The following is a 24,808-nucleotide window of genomic DNA, read 5'->3' on the forward strand; positions in this document are numbered from 1 at the left end:
AAAGAAAAGCAATCTCATAAAAGTTATAAAAGATCTAGATGGAACACCCAAAGAAAAGGCAGGGGAGATAGAGGACATCTTTGTAGGATACTTTGATAGATTATATAGGACGGACCTGAAAGGCCCCGAGGAGGAGATGGAGGGGTTCTTCGGAAACATTAGTCTACCCAAGATTAGTGTGGCACAAAGGGAAGAGATAGGAAGGGACATCTCCTTCCAAGAGGTGGAGATAGCATTAAAATCCTTTTCCGGGAATACCTCCCCGGGTCCCTACGGGTTTCCCTTCGAGGTGTATAGGAAGCTGGGACAGACCATTATTAGTAAATTGACTGAGGTGATTAATGAATCCTGTAAAAAGGGGAGTCTCCCTAAATCGATGGGGGAGGACTTAATAGTACTGGTTCCCAAAAAGGATAAGGATGCTAGGGAGGTAGGGTCTTATAGACCTATCTCCCTAATAAATACAGATGCAAAAATATTCTCAAAATTACTGACTATTCGAATCAAAGAAGTTATGCATAATCTGATTGAACAGGAACAGATAGGGTTCATGAAAAATAGGAACGGACTAGATAACATAAGGAGGGTCTTTTCGGCCATCCAACAGGAAGAGGGAGGGGCCCACTCCATCCTGTCATTAGACGACGAAAAAGCGTTTGACAGGGTGGAGTGGGCCTTTCTATGGAAAGCAATGGAGCAGTTTGGATTGGGTGACAAGTACATCAATTTAGTTAAAATGCTATATAAGGAACCGAGTGCAAGAATTAAAATAAACGATAGGGTTACAGAACAGTTTGATTTATCCAGAGGAACCAGAGAGGGGTGTCCCCTTTTTTATTTTTATTATTTATAGAGCCTCTTGCAGTTTACATTAGGGAAATAATGGAGTTTTCGAGATTTGGATTGAGGGGGTGAAAAGACAAATTCGCGTTATACGCGGACGATTTACTCCTTTTTATTAGGGACCCCCAGTTCCATTTATTTACAGTGATTGAACAGATACATAAATTTCAGAATTATCAATAAACTGGAGTAAATCTTCACTGATGCTATTAGATGAACAAAAAGAAGGAAATTATGGGGAAATGAAAATAATATCCTACCCAGGAAAATTTTAATATTTAGGAATAGGGATTAATAGTAGATTACCAGATTATATAAAAATAAATATTGTCCCCTTATTGGGAAAAATAAGGAAAAAATAGAAACTTAGCTAAAACTGCCTTTGGGCATGACAGATCGCCTAGTCTTAGTAAAAATGGTGGTGTTTCCACAATTGTTTTACTTTTTGACAGCATCTCCAGTGTCGCTTGGCAAGGTTTTGTTTAAGAAAATAGAAAGTATGGTGAACAAGTTAATATGGGGGAAAAAGAAAGCAAGAATTAAATACGAAGTACTGACGATTCCGAGAATGAAAGGAGGTTTAGGGATGCCAAATCTCAGGGTTTACTATTTGGCTACTCAAATATCGCAACTCAGAGGGGTGTTTGGGAGCACACTGCATAAGTACTTGAAATTTAAGTATAAATTAAACACAAAACACATATTCGAATGGTTGGAAAGGGATAAAGAAACAGGAAGGGATATGATACTAGGGTAAATTAAGAAGATATGGAAAAAGGGGGGAAAATGAAGGAATAAGGGACTTATAGTATGGTTTTATGTCTTTATGTATAAAAAAAATTCTTTGTAACTTTTTTCCTTAATAAAAATGTAAAAAAAAAAATTAATAATGTATTTTAATTATGTGTTTTATAAAGTGTGTGGGATTTTTACTTGTTTTAAATTTTATTCTCTTTATTTTATACATTATTTAGGTACTACTACTAATCCAGCATGGAACAGACTGTTCCATGCTGAGAGCTGTAGTACCTGTACTAATAGACAGATCACCCCGGGTGTAACTCTTGACACCGGTTGCGATTGTCCTTTATATTCCTGAGATGCGGAGCCGCTCTCTGCAGTGCTCCACATATCTGCTCTGAACTTCGGGCCAGCCAGTGATGTGAATAGAAATTCACATCACTGATTCATATTTGCCGTTAAGAGTTATGAATGGCCAGATGGTGCCAGCCAATCGCTGCTCTGAGCAGCATATATGAATCAGTGATGTGAATTTATATCCACATCACTGGCCACATATAGAGCAGAGATGCGGAGCACAGAAGAGAGCCGCTCCACATCTCAGCATTCTAAAGGACAATCGCAATGATCTGACAATCGCAATGACCCTTACTGCCGGTACTCCTGCTCCCAACCTGGAGCACACTCTGCACCATGCTGGGAATTGTAGTACCTGCATTAATAGATAGATCGCAGCGGGTGTCACTCCTGACATGTCCGCACTTCTCTGTTTCCCTGCCTGGCACTGTACTCTGTGATGTGAAGTTCTCTTTGCTCCATCTGGCAAATCACAACTTTCAGTGCTAAATACGAATCTGTGATGTGAAGAGAACTTCACATAACAGTGCAGTACAGGGAGTAGAGAAATGCAGCCATGCCGCCAACTTCTATGAATTTTAATGGACGATAGCAACTTCTGACACCAACTGCGATCTGTCTCTTAGTACAGGTACTACAGCTCCCAGCACGGAACAGTCTGTTCCATGCTGGGAGTAGTAGTGGTAGTACCTAACTAATGTATAAAATAAAGAGAATAAAGTTTAAAACAAGTAAAGATCACAAACACTTTATAAAACACATAATTAAAATACAATAAGTGAAGTTACGTCACTCTCTGAGTAGTGAAGTATTCCCAAATTGGAGTCCCAATCCTTAATGCAGTATAATAAAGACTTGGTACACTGTTTTCAGTAGACACATCAGTGAGAAATTTATTAAGCAATCCAAACAAGGTAACGTTTGGTCCAATGAAGACCTTCCTCAGACCTATAAACAGTACAAATAATAATGATAGATATCCAAATTAGATATCTAGTAATGTAAAGTCAAGGAAACTAGACAATAGACAATAGTAAATCTAGAAAATTGTAGTCTCATACAGACAATGCATTAATCTACTTCACAAACAGTGCAACAAATATTTACATGTATATGGGTACTCGATATAGATTGCTTAGATCAAGTGATCATAATAAGTACATGACATTCAACGTATGCGCTGGTGAAAGTAGCATAAAGTAACTTGTAGTGATTAATTAAATATCACGTAGTGTGAAGCAGATCATGTATACACAGTGAGGCAATTATAGTACAGCCATTGGACCACATTATATAGTGTGATTTACAAAGGAGCCAAATAACCACAGTACATATCATCAAGATAACATTAAGTATGTAACAGGACAGAGAGGATATGTTTAATCTAAATAGACAGGGGGCAGGAGGCTGTGTGTGGAAGAAGTAGAACGGCTCATATCCATATGGAGGGCATGTGGATAGGTGACCTATAGTCGCTGGAGTATGTATGGAAGTGTGTAAGGGGGGATTAAATGGCGAGAGGCCGGATATGGGTGCATATTGTTCACTTTCGGTTGTATAGAAACCAGATTTGGAATAAGGACCGTGATGTAGGGAAAATAGTATTGCTATAGTGTATGGGGAGCATGGTAAATGTTTCTGTAGTGTAGGATAATATACCGCAAAGGAGAACTTACATTGTTGTCAGTGGTAAAGAAAGCTCCGGTCCACGGCGCGTAAACCGTAAGTTCGGCTGGCACGTGATTCACATGTGGAACGCAGCCTGCGTTCCACTGCGTACCTGTGTGACAGGAAGTTCGGCAGCGTCGCTAGTGGGTGGAACGCACGCTGTGTTCCACTGTGTCATATGTATGGGGGAGACAGATAGAAGAATGAGAGTCCATAGAACAGATAGCAAATTGTAATGTGCGAAATGGAATGTGGGGAGTGTGTGGAATAAACAAAATAAACTGATCGTTAGGTGTGAAAGAATATGTGTTATAGTACATGAATAAATGAATAGAGATCAAAGTTTACGGCCAGTGGACTGTCAATGAGAAAATGAGGGGCTTATACAAAAGTACAAAAACAACATATTGGATGATGAGGGATGTGTGTAAGACACAGTATGGATGTAAAAAGGCAATCTATAAATAAAACATGCATGAAATATATGCTATGCAGTTATACACTATATGAGAATGATAGGAAATAGAGACTGAAAGTAAGAAGAGGGGATAAACCACAGAAAATGAGAAAAATAGTAAGGGATCCTAAGGAAATATGAAAAACTGGAAAAGTGTAGAAAGTAGGAGAATTGTAATGAATGGACCAACCAGATGAAAACTGTAAATGAAAACTCTAAATGAAAAGGTTAAACCATTAATAGTGGGAATAAAAAAATATCAGGAAAAGGATACAGGAATATTATGGTGAAAATAACCCCCGCTGCATTGATCCGGATCCAGCCAACCTGGCTAATGGATCTAAGGAAAAATGAGAACATATTATCAGTATGTTAACATTAAGTACACAAGTTACATATTAGTGATGTCGTAATCTCTATTAAGCCCATGTGGTTCCAGCGTTTGCATCCTATGTATCCAATAAGCTTCCTGTCTTTTCAGTTGTTTAATTCTGTCTCCCCCACCTCCTATTACGAGGTGTGATTGTGTGTGTAAAAATGGTGGGGGACAGGAAGCAGTAAATTCTTTCGTCTTCTGGTCGACTTGTATCTAGTCACGTATCTTCTGTGTTGTCTCACCAACATACGCCAAACCGCATAGGTATTTAAGAAGATATACCACAAAATTTGACTTGCAGGTGAAATATCCCCTAATTGGAATTGCTTGACCAGATCTTGGATGGTAGGTGCGGTCTCCTTTTATGATGGCATTACATTGGAAGCAATGTAAACAGGGGAATGTACCATTCCTAGAGGGTCTGAGCAGTGTTTGGACGGCTTTTCCCTGGGTGCTACCCACATCTGCTTTTACCAACTTGTCTTTTAGATTGTTTGGCCTTCTAAAACAAGGCATCAATGGGGATTTAAACTCCTCTATGTTGGGGTGTAATTTATTGAGTAATGCCCAATGTTTTCTGATAATGTCATGTATTTTATATGAGATGGGATAATAGTAGTGTACAAAAGGGATACGGGCAGTGTTATTTCTTGGTCTGACACTTCTGTTTTTTTTTGGTTTTTTTTGCTTCAGTTAATGTTTTTTTCTGGATAGCCCCTCTCTTTGGTTCATTTATTACAATTCTCCTCTTTTCTATACTTTTCCAGGTTTTCCTATTTCCTTAGGATCCCTTACTAATTTTTTCATTTTCTGTGGTTTATCCCCTTTTCTCACTTTCAGTCTCTATTTCCTATGATTCTAATTAGAGATGAGCGAATCGAAGCAGACGAACCCGAATTCGTTATGAATTTCATGAAATATTTGATTTACAATGAATGTGAATATCGCCACGATTCTATCAGGGAATCATTTAATTAAACTCAATTTTAAAGCATTCCAGGCTCCAGGACACCTAAAATAGCGGATCCACATGTCAGTACATGGGGCAGGGGATGCTGGGAAGGCAGGAAGGCAAGGCAAGGAAGGGAGGTAGGTGGGATGACCCTGAATCACATCAGCCTATCAGCAGCCAGTCACCCCTGTGATGTCACAGTCCTATATATGCGGCTGCTCATTTCATGCCATTCACTGCAGAGGGATAGGACAGACTGCGTGTCTCTGTGTGTCACACAGACACGCTGAATTGATCATAGTGCAGTGTTCCACTTCCAACTGCTAGTCACATCAGCGTTCTGGACAGAGAGCAGTGCTTGTTCTCACTGAAAAGGGTTTTTATGCCAGCCATTAACCTCCCAGTCACTTTATTTAGCATTTTATTAGAGAGGGGCAGATAGCTTTTTCGTTGCCTCATACATTTCAACAAGCTGCCTCAACTTCATCAACCTTAGCAGAGGAGGCATGAATAATTTTCAGTGCAATTCTGTGTATTTTTTCCATAAGAAATCATCTGCTGCTTATTCTAGTCTGTATACGGTATAATAACCAGCAGTTCACTCCATTCTTAATACTCTTTGACAGAGTGCAATTTTGAGTTTAATACACTTTATTTTATTTTTTTTCTGGTGCTGCACTGTTGTGTACTGCGGCTGTGGTGCAAAAATAGTTTTTTTCAGCGGACTGTAGTGCATTTTTCTGCCCTCATACGTGCAAACCACATACCTGCATCAAAGCAGTGTACTATTTTGTAGCTGTAAATCTGTAACAAGTGTAGATACTGGGAATGTCCAGGCAAAAGTAATCATCAGCTGGTGTTTTTTTTATGAAAATACGTTTTTCAAGTATACTGTAGTGCATTTTTTTGCACTCATACGTGCATGTCACATACCTACATCTAAGTAGTGAACTTTTTTGTACCTGTTAATCTGTAACAAGCCTACATACAGTGAAAGGCCAGGGAAAAGTAATCACTGGCTGTTGTTTAATGAAAATACATTTTCCAAGTGTACTGTAGCACACTTTTTTGCCCTCATACATGCCTACCACATACCTACATCTAAGTAGTGCACTTTTTTGTACATGTTAATCTGTAACAAGCCTACATACAGTGAAAGGCCAGGGAAAAGTAATCACTGGCTGTTGTTTTCTGAAAATACGTTTTCCAAGTGTACTGTAGCGCATTTTTTTGCCCTCATACGTGCATGTCACATACCTACATCTAAGTAGTGAACTTTTTTGTACCTGTTAATCTGTAACAAGCCTACATACAGGGAAAGGCCAGGGAAAAGTAATCACTGGCTGTTGTTTTATGAAAATACATTTTCCAAGTGTACTGTAGCACATTTTTTTTGCCCTCATATGTGCCTACCACATACCTACATCTAAGTAGTGCACTTTTTTGTACCTGTTAATCTGTAACAAGCCTACATACAGTGAAAGGCCAGGGAAAAGTAATCACTGACTGTTGTTTTATGAAAATATGTTTTCCAAGTGTACTGTAGTGCATTTTTTTGCTCTCATACATGCATACCCCATACCTACATCTAAGTAGTGCTCTTTTTTGTACCTGTTAATCTGTAACAAGCTTACATACAGTAAAATGCCAGGGAAAAGTAATCACTGGCTGTTGTTTTATGAAAATAAGTTTTATAAGTGTACTGTAGCGCATTTTTTTGCCCTCATACGTGCATGTCACATACCTACATCTAAGTAGTGAACTTTTTTGTACCTGTTAATCTGTAACAAGCCTACATACAGGGAAAGGCCAGGGAAAAGTAATCACTGGCTGTTGTTTTATGAAAATACATTTTCCAAGTGTACTGTAGCACATTTTTTTTGCCCTCATATGTGCCTACCACATACCTACATCTAAGTAGTGCACTTTTTTGTACCTGTTAATCTGTAACAAACCTACATGCAGTGAAAGGCCAGGGAAAGTAATCACTGGCTGTTGTTTTATGAAAATACGTTTTCCACGTGTACTGTAGCGCATATTTTTGCCCTCATATGTGCATACCCCATACCTACATATAAGTAGTGCTCTCTTTTGTACCTGTTAATCTGTAACAAGCTTACATACAGTAAAATGCCAGGGAAAAGTAATCACTGGCTGTTGTTTTATGAAAATAAGTTTTATAAGTGTACTGTAGCGTATTTTTTTGCCCTCATACGTGCATATCACATACCTACATCTAAGTAGTGTACCATTTTGTACCTGTTAATCTGTCAAGGGCCTACATACTGTGAAAGAACAGAAAAAAAGTAATCACCGGCTGATGTTTTAAAAAAAAAAAAGAGTGTTTTTAGGTGCATTGTGGCACATTTTTCTGCCCTCATAGGTGCATACCGCATATGTACATCTAAGTAGTGTACTATTTTGTACCTGTTAATCGGTCAAGGGCCTACATACTGTGAAAGGACAGCCAAAAGTAATCACTGGCTGGTGTTTTAAAAAAATTACAGTTTTTAGGCTCATTGTAGCGCATTTTTCTGCCCCCATAAGTGCATACCATATACGTACGTCTAAGAAATGTACTATTTTGTACCTGTTAATCTGTCAAGGGCCTACATACTGTGAAAGTCCAGCCAAAAGTAGTCATCGGCTGGTGTTGTACTCAGATACTTTTTTAAGTGTACTGTAGAGCATTTTTCTGCCCTCATCAGTGCATACCACATTCCTACATCTAAGTAGTGTACTATTTTGTACCTGTTAATCTGTCAAGGGCCTACATACTGTTAAAGGACAGGCAAAGTAATCACCGTCTGGTGTTTTAAAAAAAATTACAGAGTTTTTAGGCTCATTGTAGCGCATTTTTATGCCCTCATAAGTGCATACCGCATACGTACATCTAAGTAGTGTACTATTTTGCACCTGTTAATCTGTCAAGGGCATACATACTGCGAAAGGCCAGAAAAAAGTGCACACCTGCTGCTGTTCTAGACAAATACTGTTTTAAGAGTAGTGAAGCGTATTGTACTCCCCTCATATACGCACTAAGTATGTCAGGCAGAGAAGTGCCAGAATGTGCACAGAAGAGTGGTAGAGGCCTAAATCCTTCAGGCAGAGGTCGCAGCAGACTAGGGTCGAGTGGCAGAATGAGAGGCCATGAGAGGCTTGAGCTCCTGTTATCAGCTAGCGGTCGTGCCTCGACCAGCAACCCTTGTGCCGTCGTTGATTGGTTAACACGATCATCCACTTCATCACAAGTGAAATCTGACACTCACAGTCAACAGTTTATGGGTTCCTCAGACACAACCCTCAGTTGGCATGGCCCGGGAGCAGTCCCTGTCCTCCCATTGCCTCTGTCCTATGCTGTTCCCTCTCCTACAGAAGTATCTTATGCTGTGGGTTCAGCTCCACTATTCACTGAGGACGATCTAATAGAGGACAGTCAGCAGCTACTGCCCAGTCAAGAAGTGGAGGAGACATCCGCCGCTTCCTCCGCTAGGCGGGCAAGTAGTGATGAGGAGAGTGACGTTGGAGGTGATATTGCCAGCATTCATGGTCCTGAAGCAGATACTGTCGAGGAACCTGAGGAGGACATCAGTGACGTGCAGACCCAACTCGATGATGATGAAGTCGATTGCAATTGGGAGCCGGATGCAGAAGGGGCTTCATCATCATCAGGAGAAGAGAGTTGCAGGTTGCCCTTGAGGCAGCAGATGAGACAGCAAGGTGGTAGCATGGTTGGCAGTCAGCGTGGTGGCAGAAGTGGAAATTCTGGAGCCAAACGTGTCGGGGGAATACCACCTGCTTCGCAGCAGCCTACCTTCCTGGGAGGTAGTGGAATAGGGGTTCCTGGAAACGGCGGCAGTAGCAGTCAATTTGTGCGGACTGTTGGTGGAAAAATCAGCTACTCGGCAGTGTGGCAGTTAATCATCAAGCATCCGGAGGAGGTTCACATAGCCACATGCAAGATATGTCGGCAGAAGGTGAAGCGTGGCCAGGGTCCCAATGTTGGCACCACGGCCCTGCGTCAACACATGCTTTGCCACGATAAAGTGGCCTGGTAGAACCGTGGCTTGGATGTCGTGGTCCAGCCTGCTGCATCACCCAGTGGCACGCTGCTCCCTCTTTCAGCCAGCCAAGGCTCCACCACCTCAGCCGAAGGAAGCTGTGTGTCATACCCTCCTTCTGCCTCTCCACATGCTCCTGCTCCTCCCACTTTTACTCAGCCATTCTGCCAACAATCCATCCACGAAGCCATGTCAAAGAGACAACAGTATGCGCCCACTCATCCAACAGCACAGAAGCTGAATGTACTCCTGTCTAAGTTGCTGGTGCTGCAGTCCCTCCCTTTTCAAGTGGTGGACTCTGCACCTTTCAGAGAACTGATGGCTTATGCCGAGCCGAGGTGGAGAGTGCCAAGCCATCATTTCTTTGTGCAGAAGGCAGGACCAGCCCTGCACAATTTTGTAGAAGAGAAGGTGGGCCAGTGCTTGAGCCTGTCGGTGTGTACCAAAGTGCATGGCAGCGCCGATGTCTGGAGCTGTAACTAAGGTCAGGAACAATACATGTCCTTTACGGCTCACTGTGTGAATGTGGTTCCTGCACAGCCACAACCCCAATTTGGACAGGTCACGCCACTTCCTCCTCCACGCTGTCAGCCCGTTGGTCCTGTGACAGTGCCCAACTCCGCCTCCTCATCCTCCATCGTGTCCTCAGCCCCCACTGCCCGCACAAGTCTCAGTAGCCCTTCAGCATACCATGTGTGCAGGGCACAGCGGTGTCACGCTGTTCTTCACATGGTTTGCCTTGGTGAAAAGAGTCACACAGGGGAGGAACTGCTAAAAGTCATTCGTAAAGAAATCGGAGCATGGCTTACTCCAGGAAATCTGGAAATGGAAAACTACTACAGAGAGATTCTACGTAGTCAGTTGGCTGATGCCTATTGGCGCCATTGTCCATCCACTAGCAGGTCTGACTCGGGGGCCCTCTGCTCTTACCTTCCACTGCCATGGCTGCTGGGGAGGGGTGGGGCGGCAGGAGCAGTACCAGCACCATCAGCAGCAGCCTGAGTCTACAGTCGCTGATGAGTACCTTTCTTCACCCGCATAGTGAAGCACCTCATCAGCAGCAGGTAGACATGAAGCAGGACCTGAACCAGCAGGTTGTGGCATACCTTGACATGGCCATGCCAACAAACATTGAAGATCCGCTGGACTTCTGGGCAGCCAAACTTGATTTATGGCCGCAACTAGCAGAGGTTGCCCTGGAAAAGCTGTTCTGCCCGGCCAGTAGTGTGGCATCAGAGCGGGTGTTTAGTAGGGCGGGTGCCATAGTCACCCCAAGGAGAACTCCTCTGTCCACAAAAAATGTGAAGAGACTGACCTTTGCGAAGATGAATCAGGCATGGATCAGCCAGGATTTCCAACCACCAATGCCTGATGTATCACAGTAGATTGACCATAGTGCCACAACAACACTTCACAAATATGGATAGTGCCAAACAGATTTAAGGCACTGCTCCCCAGTTACAAACATTCCAGTCACCTTCATCCCTGGGTATTGGTATTGCCACCCACCACACCACTCTGTCACAGGGTCACTTTCAGGACTCCTGATGCTGCTGCTGCTGCCACCTCCAGGCTGTTTCATTCAGCCACTATTTTGTCTCCTTATGCTTCTGCCAACTCCAGGCTGTGCCATTCACCCACTATATGGTCTCCTCATGCTTCGGCCAACTCCAGGCTGTACCATTCAGACACTATATGAGCTCCCTATGCTTTCCCCACCTTCAGGCTGTGTCACTCAGCCAATATATTGTTTTCTGATTCTGCTGGGACTGTTTTGGATATTACCTACAATTTTTTTTATGGTAGCACTAGCAATCATACATGCTCAATAAAGATTTCAACATCGATCTTTTAATGTTAGGGGTTGTGAAGCCCTCTTATGTACACATCCTGCTGCCTGATCCAGGCTGTGTGCTTCAGGATGTCACGATGCCGGCTGGCAGGAGGTGGATCCTCTGTGCCAGAGAGGGATTGGCGTGGACCGTGCTAGTGGACCGGTTCTAAGTCACTACTGGTATTCACCAGAGCCCGCCGCAAAGCGGGATGGTCTTGCTGCGGCGGTAGTGACCAGGTCGTATCCACTAGCAACGGCTCAACCTCTCTGACTGCTGAAGATAGGCGCGGTACAAGGTAGTAGACAGAAGCAAGGTCGGACGTAGCAGAAGGTCGGGGCAGGCAGCAAGGATCGTAGTCAGGGGCAACGGCAGGAGGTCGGAACACAGGCTAAGAACACACAAGGGAACGCTTTCACTAGGCACAAGGGCAACAAGATCCGGCGAGGGAGTGCAGGGGAAGTGAGGTATACATAGGGAGTGCACAGGTGAACACACTAATTAGAACCACTGCGCCAATCAGCGGCGCAGTGGCCCTTTAAATCGCAGAGACCCGGCGCGCGCGCGCCCTAGGGAGCGGGGCCGCGCGCGCCGGGACAGGACCGACGGAGAGCGAGTCAGATACGGGAGCCGGGGTGCGCATCGCGAGCGGGCACCACCCGCATCGCGAATCGCATCCCGGCTGGAGGTGGTATCGCAGCGCACCCGGTCAGCGGATCTGACCGGGGCGCTGCAGTAACGAGAGTGTAGCGAGCGCTCCGGGGAGGAGCGGGGACCCGGAGCGCTCGGCGTAACAGTACCCCCCCCCTTGGGTCTCCCCCTGTTTTTAGCGGAGAGCCATACCTTGTCTCCGGGAGAAAAAATGGGGGGAGCTCTTCTTTTCTTATCAGCAAACTTCTTCATGCGTGATGAAGCCTGTAAGAGAGAATTTTGGGTCTCTTTCCATATGGTGGAAAGATCACGAGTTATTTCATCCACAGCGGGCAAACCAGAGGGCAAGGGAGTAGGGAGGGGGGGAAGAGGGTGAAGGAGACCAGCAGGCTTCTGGCGAGGAGTCTTGTCCCGGGCACAGACAGTGCAGGCCCGCACAAAATCAACAACATCCGTCTCCAGAGTCGGCCACCAATAGAGACGAGAGATGAGTTGCACGGATTTCTTGATGCCCGCATGGCCTGCGAGATGGGAGGAGTGACCCCATTTGAGGATTCCGAGGCGTTGGCGTGGAGAGACGAAGGTCTTCCCTGGAGGAGTTTGCCTGATGGAGGCTGGAGAAGTGGAGATCAGGCAGTCAGGAGGAATGATGTGTTGCGGAGAGAGCTCTACTTCCGAGGCATCCGAGGAACAAGAGAGAGCATCGGCCCTAATGTTCTTATCGGAAGGCCGAAAGTGAATTTCAAAATTAAACCGGGCAAAGAACAGAGACCACCTGGCCTGGCGAGGATTCAGCCGTTGGGCAGACTGGAGATAGGAGAGATTCTTGTGATCGGTGTAAATAATAACTGGAAATTTAGATCCCTCCAGCAGATGCCTCCATTCCTCAAGTGCTAATTTAATGGCCAGTAGCTCTCGATCCCCGATGGAGTAGTTCCTCTCCGCCGGAGAGAAGGTCCTAGAAAAAAAACCACAGGTAACAGCATGCCCGGAAGAATTTTTTTGTAGAAGAACCGCTCCAGCTCCTACTGAGGAGGCATCAACCTCCAATAGGAAGGGTTTAGATGGGTCAGGTCTGGAGAGCACGGGAGCAGAAGAAAAGGCCGACTTGAGCCGTTTAAAGGCGTCCTCCGCTTGAGGAGACCAGGACTTAGGATTGGCATTCTTCTTGGTTAAAGCCACGATAGGAGCCACAATGGTGGAAAAATGTGGAATAAATTGTCTGTAATAATTGGCGAACCCCAAAAAACGTTGGATAGCACGGAGTCCGGAGGGGCGTGGCCAATCTAAGACGGCAGAGAGTTTGTCTGGATCCATTTGTAGTCCCTGGCCAGAGACCAAGTATCCTAGGAAAGGAAGAGATTGACATTCAAACAGACATTTCTCCATTTTGGCATAAAGTTGATTGTCACGAAGTCTCTGAAGAACCATGCGGACATGCTGGCGGTGTTCTTCTAGGTTGGCAGAAAAAATCAGAATATCGTCCAGATACACAACAACACAGGAATATAAGAGATCACGAAAAATTTCATTAACAAAGTCTTGGAAGACGGCAGGGGCGTTGCACAGGCCAAAGGGCATGACCAGATACTCAAAGTGTCCATCTCTAGTGTTAAATGCCGTTTTCCATTCATCCCCCTCCCTGATGCGGATGAGATTATAAGCACCTCTTAAGTCCAGTTTGGTAAAGATGTGGGCACCTTGGAGGCGATCAAAGAGTTCAGAGATAAGAGGTAGAGGGTAGCGGTTCTTTACCGTGATTTTATTAAGACCTCGGTAGTCAATGCAAGGACGTAGGGAGCCATCTTTTTTGGACACAAAGAAAAATCCAGCTCCGGCAGGAGAGGAGGATTTGCGGATAAACCCCTTTTTTAAATTTTCCTGGATGTACTCAGACATAGCAAGAGTCTCTGGGGCGGACAGAGGATAAATTCTGCCCCGGGGTGGAGTAGTGCCCGGGAGGAGGTCAATAGGACAGTCATAAGGCCTGTGAGGAGGTAGAGTCTCAGCTTGCTTTTTGCAAAACACATCAGCAAAGTCCATATAGGCCTTAGGGAGACCGGTTACAGGGGGAACCACAGGGTCACGGCAGGGAGTACTGGGAACCGGTTTAAGGCAGTCCTTGAAACAAGAGATACCCCAGCTCTTGATCTCCCCCGTGGACCAATCCAGGGTTGGGGAATGGCGTTGGAGCCACGGTAGTCCAAGGAGAATTTCGGAAGTGCAATTGGGGAGGACCAAGAACTCAATTTTTTCTTGATGAGGTCCGATGCACATTAGAAGGGGCTCCGTGCGGTAACGTATGGTACAGTCCAATCTTCCATTGTTAACACAATTGATGTAGAGGGGCCTGGCAAGACTGGTTACCGGGATGTTGAACCTGTTGATGAGAGAGGCCAAAATAAAGTTTCCTGCAGATCCGGAATCCAAGAAGGCCATAGTAGGGAAGGAGAAGGTAGATGCAGATATCCGCACAGGCACAGTAAGACGTGGAGAAGCAGAGTTGACATCAAGGACTGTCTCACTTTTGTGCGGAGTCTGCGTGCGTCTTTCCAGGCGGGGAGGACGGATAGGACAATCCTTCAGGAAGTGTTCGGTACCGGCACAGTACAGGCAGAGATTCTCCATGCGGCGTCGTGTCCTCTCTTGAGGTGTCAGGCGAGACCGGTCAACTTGCATAGCCTCCACGGCGGAAGGCACAGGAACGGATTGCAGAGGACCAGAGGAGAGAGGAGCCGGGGAGAAAAAATGCCTCGTGCGAACAAAGTCCATATCCTGGCGGAGCTCCTGACGCCTTTCGGAAAAACGCATGTCAATGCGAGTGGCAAGATGAATGAGTACATGTAGATTAGCAGGAATTTCTCGTGCGGCCAGAACATCTTTAATGTTGCTGGATAGGCCTTTTTTAAAGGTCGCGCAGAGGGCCTCATTATTCCAGGATAGTTCAGAAGCAAGAGTACGGAATTGTATGGCGTACTCGCCAACGGAAGAATTACCCTGGACCAGGTTCAGCAGGGCAGTCTCAGCAGAGGAGGCTCGGGCAGGTTCCTCAAAGACACTACGAATTTCCGAGAAGAAGGAGTGTACAGAGGCAGTGACGGGGTCATTGCGGTCCCAGAGCGGTGTGGCCCAAGACAGGGCTTTTCCGGACAGAAGGCTGACTACGAAAGCCACCTTAGACCTTTCAGTGGGAAACAGGTCCGACATCATCTCCAAGTGCAGGGAACATTGTGAAAGAAAGCCACGGCAAAACTTAGAGTCCCCATCAAATTTATCCGGCAAGGATAGTCGTAGGCCTGAAGCGGCCACTCGCTGCGGAGGAGGTGCAGGAGCTGGCGGAGGAGATGATTGCTGAAGCTGTGGTAGTAGCTGCTGTAGCATCACGGTCAGTTGAGACAGCTCGTGGCCTTGTTGCGCTATCTGTTGTGAGTGCTGGGCGACCACCGTGGTGAGGTCAGCGACATCTGGCAGAGGTACTTCAGCGGGATCCATGGCCGGATCTACTGTCACGATGCCGGCTGGCAGGAGGTGGATCCTCTGTGCCAGAGAGGGATTGGCGTGGACCGTGCTAGTGGACCGGTTCTAAGTCACTACTGGTATTCACCAGAGCCCGCCGCAAAGCGGGATGGTCTTGCTGCGGCGGTAGTGACCAGGTCGTATCCACTAGCAACGGCTCAACCTCTCTGACTGCTGAAGATAGGCGCGGTACAAGGGAGTAGACAGAAGCAAGGTCGGACGTAGCAGAAGGTCGGGGCAGGCAGCAAGGATCGTAGTCAGGGGCAACGGCAGGAGGTCGGAACACAGGCTAAGAACACACAAGGGAACGCTTTCACTAGGCACAAGGGCAACAAGATCCGGCGAGGGAGTGCAGGGGAAGTGAGGTATACATAGGGAGTGCACAGGTGAACACACTAATTAGAACCACTGCGCCAATCAGCGGCACAGTGGCCCTTTAAATCACAGAGACCCGGCGCGCACGCGCCCTAGGGAGCGGGGCTGCGCGCGCCGGGACAGGACCGACGGAGAGCGAGTCAGGTACGGGAGCCGGGGTGCGCATCGCGAGCGGGCGCCACCCGCATCGCGAATCGCATCCCGGCTGGAGGTGGTATCGCAGTGCACCCGGTCAGCGGATCTGACCGGGGCGCTGCAGTAACGAGAGTGTAGCGAGCGCTCCGGGGAGGAGCAGGGACCCGGAGCGCTCGGCGTAACACAGGAACTACTTGGCTTACTGATGCTGCCGGGCCTGTACCTACATTTTTTTGATGTTAGCACCAGCTAACATACATCTTGTATACAGATTTCATCATTAACATTTTAATGTTAGGGGTTGTGAAGCCCTCTTGTAAACTCATGCATATGCCTGCTCCAGGGTGTGTTTTTCAGCAACTATATGGTTTAGTGATGCTGCTGGGCTTGGGCCTTAAATTCTTTGATGATAGCATGAGGTAACATATCTCTTCAATAGACATTTCAACATTGATCTTTCAATCTTAGGGATTATGAAACCCTCTTGAGTACTGCTGCTGCCTGCTCCTGACTGCTCCTGATTGTGAAGCAATAGTGTCTACTCATGCTGCTGCTAACTCCTGGCTGTGCCATTCAGCTACTATATGGTCTCCTCATGCCGCCAACACCTCCTCGCTGTGTCATTCAGCCACTATATGGTCTCCTCATGCTGCCAACACCTCCACACTGTGTCATTCAGCCACTATATGGTCTCCTCATTCTGCCAACACCTCTACACTGTGTCTGTCATTCAGCCACTATATGGTCTCCTCATGTTGTCAACACCTCCACGCTGTGTCAGTCAGCCACTATATATGGTCTCCTCTTGCGGCCAACACTTCCACGCTGTGTCATTAAGCCACTATATGGTGTCCTCATGCTGCCAACACCTTCACACTGTGTCATTCAGCCACTATATGGTCTCCTCATGCTGACACCACCTCCATGCTGTGTCATTCAGCCACTATATGGTCTCTTAATGCTGTTAACACCTCCATGCTGTGTCATTCAGCCAATATATGGTCTCCTCATGCTACCAACACCTCCACGCTGTGTCATTCTGCCACTATATGGTATCTTCATGCTGCCAACACCTCCACACTGTGTCATTCAGCCACTATATGGTCTCCTCGTGCTGCCAAAACCCCCCCCACTGTTTCATTCAGCCACTATATGGTCTCCTTATGCTGCCAACACCTCCATGCTGTGTCATTTAGCCACTATATGGTCTCCTTGTGCTGCCAACACCTCCACGCTGTGTCATTCAGCCATTATATGGTCTCCTCATGCTTCAGCCTCATCCAAGCTGTGTCATTCAGCCACTATATGGTCTCCTCATGCTGCCAACACCTCCACACTGTGCCATTCAGCCACTAAATGGTCTCTTCATGCTGCCAACACCTCCACAATGTGTCATTCAGCCACTATATGGTCTCCTCATGCTGCCAAAACCTCCACACTGTTTCATTCAGCCACTATATGGTCTCCTCATGCTGCCAACACTTCCACGCTGTGTCATTCAGCCACTATATGGTCTCCTCATGCTGCCAACACCTCTACGCTGTGTCATTTAGCCACTATATGGTCTCCTCGTGCTGCCAACACCTCCAGGCTGTGTCATTCAGCTACTATATGGTCTCCTCATGCTGCCAAAACCTCCACGCTGTGTCATTCAGCCACTATATGGTCTCCTCATGCTGCCAACACCTCTACGCTGTGTCATTTAGCCACTATATGGTCTTCTCGTGCTGCCAACACCTCCAGGCTGTGTCATTCAGCTACTATATGGTCTCCTCATGCTGCCAAAACCTCAACGCTGTGTCCTTCAGCCACTATATGGTCTCCTCATACTGATGCCACCTCCAGGCTCTGTCATTGGGCTGCTCTGTGACAGTGATTCTAAAAGCAATGCTGGTAATCTGCATGTTATTCTGAATAACAGTACTATTTCACTACCCCAGCACACTCCATATGCGTGTTAGAAGACAGCAAAGTGTTCTACACCCCTATTGAGGCTCTCTGTAGGCCAGAAATAGACGTTTTTAATATAGATTCGCCACAAATAAATTCGGATCAAAACTAATTTTTTTCAAAACATTTGGCGAATCGTCCGAATCGAATTTTTCAAAAGTTCGCTCATTTCTAATTCTAATATAGTGTATAACTGCATATCACATATTTCATACATGTTTTATTTATAGATTGCCATTTTACATCCATACCATGTCTTACACCAATATGTTGTTTTTGTATTTTTGTATTAGCCCATCATTTTCTCATTGACGGTCCACTGGCCGTAAAGTTTTCTCTCTATTCATTTATTCATGTACTAGAACACATATTCTTTCACACCTTACAATCAGTTTATTTTGTTTATTCCACACACTCCCCACATTCCATTTCACATATTACAATTTGCTATCTGTTCTATGGACTCTCATTCTTCTATCTGTCTCCCCCATACATATGACACAGTGGAACACAGCATGCGTTCCACCCACTAGCGACGCTGCCGAACTTCCTGTCACACAGGTACGCAGTGGAACGCAGGCTGCGTTCCACATGTGAGTCACGTGCCAGCCGAACTTCCGGTTTCCATGCCGTAGACCGGAGCTTTCTTTACCCCTGACACCAATGTAAGTTCTCCTTTGCGGTATATTACCCTACACCAGTGTTTTCCAACCCAGTCCTCAAGGCACACCAACATTCCGGGTTTTTTCAGTTACTCCACTGGAATAGAACTGGGAAAAATTAAAATCCTGGACTGTTGGTGTGCCTTGAGGACTGGGTTGGGAAACACTGCCCTACACTACAGAAACATTTACCATGCTCCCCCTACACTACAGCAATACTATTTTCCCTACATCATGATCCTTATTCCACTTCAGGTTTCTATACAACCGGAAGTGAACAACATGCACACATATCCGGCCTCCTATCCACATACCCTCCACATGGCTTTGAACCGTTCTACTTCTTTTTGATCGCTTTTTATTCATTTTTTCATGATATAACAAGTGACCAAAAATATGTTATTTTGGACTTCGGGATTTTTTTGCGTGTACGCCATTGACCATGTGGTTTACTTAATGATATATTTTTATAATTCGGACATTTATGCACGCGACAATACCACATATGTTTATTAAAATTTTTCTTTACACTGTTTTTTTTTATTGGAAAAGGGGAGGGATTTAAACTTTTATTATTGAAGGGGTTAATGATCCCCCCATAGGGGGCTATAACACTGCACTCACTGATCTTTTACATTTATCAATGTTTTCTCATAGGAAACATTGATCAATGATTCTGCCGCTTGACTGCTCATGCCTGGATCTCAGGCACTGAGCAGTCATTTGGCGATCGGACACCAGGAGGCAGATAAGGGGACCCTCCTCGTATCCTACAGATGTTCGGGATGCCGTGGCAGTCCTGAACAGCCCCCTGAGCTAGCCGGGGGTAGTTTAGTTTCACTTTAGACATGACAATCAATTTTGAACGCCGCATCTAAAGGGTTAATAGCGCGCGGCACCGCGATCAGTGCTGCGCGCTATTAGCCACGGGTCCCAGCTGTTGTTAGAGGCCGGGCCCTACCCGCTATTTTATAGAAAGGGAAAGGACCAAGGATGTACAGGGCATTAACAGGTTAATCACTATAAGTTACTTTATGCTACTATTATCAGCATATACGTCAAATGTCATGTACTTATTATGATCACTTGGTTTAAGAAATCTATATCGAGTACCCATATACATGTAAATATTTGTTGCACGTTTGTGAAGTGGACTAATGCATTGTCTGTATGAGACTACTATTTTCTATATTTATTATTGTCTATTGTCTAGTTTCCTTGACTTTACATTACTAGATATCTCATTTTGATAATCTATCATTATTGTCTCTACTGTTTATAGGTCTAAGGAAGGTCTTCATTGGACCGAAACGTTACCTTGTTTGGATTGCTTAATAAATTTCACACTGATGTGTGTCCTAAAAACAGTGTACCAAGTCATTATTATACTGTATAATTAAATTACGTTTATTAATAAAAAGTTTCACAACATTTATAAAAAAAATCTATTATTTTTACAATCAAATGGCCCCTTTATCCATTTTTTTATATTGCCAGCTACATTTTTATCTCCCTGCCCACCATCATAAATTGGTCCCTGTTCTAAAAAATATAAATTTTGTTCCCTACAATTTTTTCCATCCCTACTGTATCTTTACAAATTTTCCCATCCCTACTGTATCTTTTTATTTATTTTTTTAAATTGTAATCTATGAAATTTAATTTAAAAAAGCTAACTCCATCCCTTTTTTGGATCGCCAAAAAAAGAATAAAAACCGCCCCAAAAAATGCCAAAGTTAAAACCCACATGGCGTTTCTCTTGGCGTTTTTTCTCTCGCATTGGCCTCTGTGGGAGAAAAACGCCACAAGTCTCAATATGCTGCAATTTTGAGAAACTGCCAAGGAGCAGGAAAACACCAAAGAGGAGTGAAAAAATGGCAAAAGGATTAAACAAAATGACAAACTAAAAAAAATTCCAAATGGATATGCCATTTTGCAGTTCCCTATTGACCTGCAGCTAACATCTGGCTGCAGTGTTTTTTCACTGAAAATGAAAACGCAGAATGGATGTTTTTATTGGTGTTTTTGCTTAGCCTTATCAAGGTAAGCTCCTCTAGAAGTAATGCAGTGTTTTATACAGAGCCTACAGTACCTTATAAAGTGTCTTCAAGCTTGGACATATATATTAGAGTGGCAGCCCATGTTTCTGCTTCGGTGCCCTTGAAAGAAGGGGCCCAGCGATGGTTGGCCCCACCCTGTTTGTTTCTGTGTGACAAGAAATTGTTCAGGAGAATATTATAAATACTAGGCATAGATGGCAAAAATAGACACCATAATGAGAAGCTCCTTTTATCTTTATGTGTGCCATTTCTTTGTGTTCCACTGGGTCTTGTAAGGCTGGGTCCACACTACGTTTTGTCCCATACGGGAGCGCATACGGCAGGAGGGAGCTAAAACCTCGCGCTCCCGTATGTGACCGTATGCGCTCCCGTATGCCATTCACTTCAATGAGCCGACCGGAGTGAAACGTTCGGTCCGGTCGGCTCATTTTTGCGCCGTATGCGCTTTTACAACCGGACCTAAAACTGTGGTCAAAAAAAAACTGTTAATATATCTCGCCCACTGCATATTGAACAATGACGCAGTGAATTCACAGTCACTTTTGCCAAAGGTGTCTATTTTGAAATTGTGCAAAATTTTTGCCCAAATTTCAGCCAATAAAATGTCTGGAATGCAATGATAAATCTCCTCCTAAGAGCTTTAGGCTGAGGTATATAGCAGAACCTAATAATCAATAAAGAGCAACTGTTTGTAATCGGACGTAACTGTTGACTGTTGACTGGAGTACAGGGTGTGGCAAAGCAGAAGACATTTGGATAGCTCTCCAGAATAAAAAGACGACATGTCAGCAGGGAAGAGAGGAGCCGCAGTGCAGATCATAACAACCATCATGCATGTTCAAGTTGTTATGAAATATAATACAGTGTCCATGGATTTCTATGATAACGTATATATTATCCCAGTTGTCTCCAACTCCATCCACATAAATCAAATTCAGCAGTCACCTTCTTATTATCCAATCAGGAATACAGTGAACCGTGACATCCAATATATAATCGAGACTCGTCCGCTCCAGTCTATTATTTCCTATTTCCTTGGGCTTGCTGTAAATTATATCTTTAAATCTGGTACATAAGCAACATAATAAAAAAAATATAATAATATCAATTAGAAAATAGATGCAGATTAGTAAAAATATCAGTATAACTATCAAGGCCAAAAAAGACAAGGTTCTTAAGAGTTTCATGCATATCCGAGAGAATGGTATCATATTGAGTCTCTTCTATTTTTAAGATAAAAGATATTAAGCCAGAGATTTATTCTAATTGTAATATCTGGAGAATGCAAAGATTTTGTTGATTCCTTCAAATAAACATTGCTCTTCTTATTTCTGGATCAACACACCATTAAATTATAGAGATTTTGGGGGAGATTTAACAAAACCTGTGCAGAGGAAAAGTTGACACTGTATTATATTTCATGACAACTTGAACATGCATGATGGTTGTTATGATCTGCACTGCGGCTCCTCTCTTCCCTGCTGACATGTCGTCTTTTTATTCTGGAGAGCTATCCAAATGTCTTCTGCTTTGCCACACCCTGTACTCCAGCAAGTCAACAGTTACGTCCGATTACAAACAGTTGCTCTTTATTGATTATTAGGTTCTGCTATATACCTCAGCCTAAAGCTCTTAGGAGGAGATTTATCATTGCATTCCAGACATTTTATTGGCTGAAATTTGGGCAAAAATTTTGCACAATTTCAAAATAGACACCTTTGGCAAAAGTGACTGTGAATTCACTGCGTCATTGTTCAATATGCAGTGGGCGAGATATATTAACAGTTTTTTTTTTTTTTTTTTTAAAAGGAGCAAAAAGATAACACAAACCTTAAAAAAAATTGTCAAGGTTTGTGCGCCGTTTGGATATAAATTTAACGCACATAAGCCAAAAAACACAGCAACTGGCTGGACACAGACACATATTGATAAATCTCCCCCTTTAGTCCTTGCTCTCAGTTCTTGCTTAAAGGGGTACTCTGCTGGAAAACATTTTTTTTATCAACTGGTGACAAAAAGTTAAACAGATTTGTAAATTACTTCTATTTAAAAATCTTAATCCTTCCAGTATTTATCAGCTCCAGTATGCTCCACAGGAAGTTCGTTTCTTTTTGAATTTCCTTTCTGTCTGACCACAGTAATCTCTTTGTCCATGTTAGGAACTGTCCAGAGAAGGATAGGTTTGCTTCGGGGATTTGCTCCTACTCTGGACAGTTCCTAAAATGGACAGAGGTGTCAGCAGAGAGCACTGCTATCAGACAGAAAGGAAGTTTAGAAAGGAAAAAAAACTTCATGTGGAGCATACAGCAGCTGACAAGTACTGGAATTATTAAGATTTTCAAATAGAAGTAATTTACAAATCTGTTAAACTTTCTGGCACCAGTTGATTTAAAAAAAATGTTTTCCAGCGGAGTACCCCTTTAAGTCTGTGGACTCTTACCTCATGCCAACTTAATTGCAAGCCAACTTTGTTTCAAAGTCTGTTCCAATTCCTGGTTTTGACCAGACCTGCTCCAAGGTTCTTCTTTTGCCAAGCCCTTCTGCTCCTGTATCTATGTTTGTCAGCCTGGTATCTTCATTATTGGTCTAATTTGTTCTGTGTCTACAGCCACCAGTCCTGCATTCACATCTACCAGTCCTGTTTCATTGTTTACGATCTTACCTGGTACTTGTAGTTCTACCATCATATGTCTACACCTGCTAGACGTGTTTTCGTCCTGCTGCAGTGACCCATGTGGTTCTGCTTTACAATCCATGCTCTTGGTGATTCCTGCTCCATAGTAAGTGTTCCTGGTTCCACTGCTTGTTATATCAACCCAGCTGTCTGCCTACTAGTGACTATTCTGGAGACTGTATCTTATTACTTACCTTTTGACTCTGCACCCTAGTCTGTCTGGTGCCAATCCAGTAACAGCTAGGAGGATTTACATTCCCTTTCCAAAAAATAAAAATAAAGGGGGAGATTTATCAAAACCTGTCCAGAGCAAAAGTTGCCCATTTGCCCATAGCAACCAATCCGATTGCTTCTTTCATTTTTCAGAGGCCTTTTCAAAAATGAAAGAAGCGATCTGATTGGTTGCTATGGGCAACTCAGCAACTTTTCCTCTGGAGAGGTTTTGATCAATTTCCCAGTTTGTTTTATACATTGTTTTACTTTGTTTGAACATGTTTACATGTGATCGGTCAGCTTACATATAGTTTGTGAATCTGAACTTGGTTGTTGAGCTTTGCACAACTTCTGAATAATAAAGAATTGTTACTCTGGCTTCTCCAGGATGTATGATCCCTCCTCAATGCTTTCCTAACTGTCCTGTCAAGTTTTTGAACCTGCTCTGCTTTGTCAGGTACTGTCTTGTCAGGTACCTGTGCCTGGTATGTACATTGGGGAAAGTTAACTATTTGTTTGACAAGAAATAGCGGCTAATTTGATAACTTTTTTGGCTCGCAAATGACTTTGTAACTATCCAAATGGCCCTTGGCAGGAAAAAAAAATTTCACCCGTTTGAGGTCTATTGGGAATGGATGGATCATATATCATCACTATACAACAACAGGTTCTCCTGCACATTCAAACATTGAAATGATGGAAACACTGGTAGAGAAGGATCTGGGTGTACTTATAGATCACAGACTACAGAATAGCATGCAATGTCAGGCTGCTGCTTCCAAAGCCGACAGGATATTGTCATGTATCAAAAGAGGCATGGACTCAAGGGACAGGGACATAATACTCCCCCTTTATAAATCATTGGTACGGCCTCACCTGGAATATGCTGTTCAGTTTTGGGCACCTGTCCATAAAAGGGACACTGCGGAGTTGGAAAGGGTGCAGAGACACGCAACTAAACTAATATGGGGCATGGAACATCTTAGCTATGAGGAGCGATTAAAGGAGTTACAATAGTTTAGTCTTGAGAATAGACGTTTAAGGGGGGATATGATAAACGTATATAAGTATATTAATGGCCCATACAAAAAATATGGAGAAAAACTGTTCCAGGTTAAACCCCCCCAAAGGACGAGGGGGCACTCCCTCCGTCTGGAGAAGAAAAAGTTTAGTCTCAAGGGGCGACACGCCTTCTTTACCGTGAGGACTGTGAATTTATGGAACGGTCTACCTCAGGAACTGGTCACAGCAGGAACAATTAACAGCTTAGATTAGATACATTCCT

At 44.2% G+C, this 24,808-nt stretch overlaps 1 long non-coding RNA gene across 1 annotated transcript; it reads right to left on the reverse strand.

The window, feature by feature from the left end:
• Positions 1 to 2,810: 2,810 nt before the first annotated feature.
• On the reverse strand, positions 2,811 to 23,571 carry LOC130356184 (uncharacterized). The gene is made up of 3 exons (XR_008888807.1): positions 23,505 to 23,571; positions 4,341 to 4,406; positions 2,811 to 2,934 (listed from the first exon to the last, which is right to left on the reverse strand). It is a non-coding gene; the product is annotated as an uncharacterized LOC130356184 (long non-coding RNA).
• Between the last annotated feature and the right edge of the window lie 1,237 nt (positions 23,572 to 24,808).

This window comes from Hyla sarda, chromosome 2 (genome assembly GCF_029499605.1).
Source record: "Hyla sarda isolate aHylSar1 chromosome 2, aHylSar1.hap1, whole genome shotgun sequence".
In the NCBI taxonomy this organism is placed as follows: domain Eukaryota; kingdom Metazoa; phylum Chordata; class Amphibia; order Anura; family Hylidae; genus Hyla; species Hyla sarda.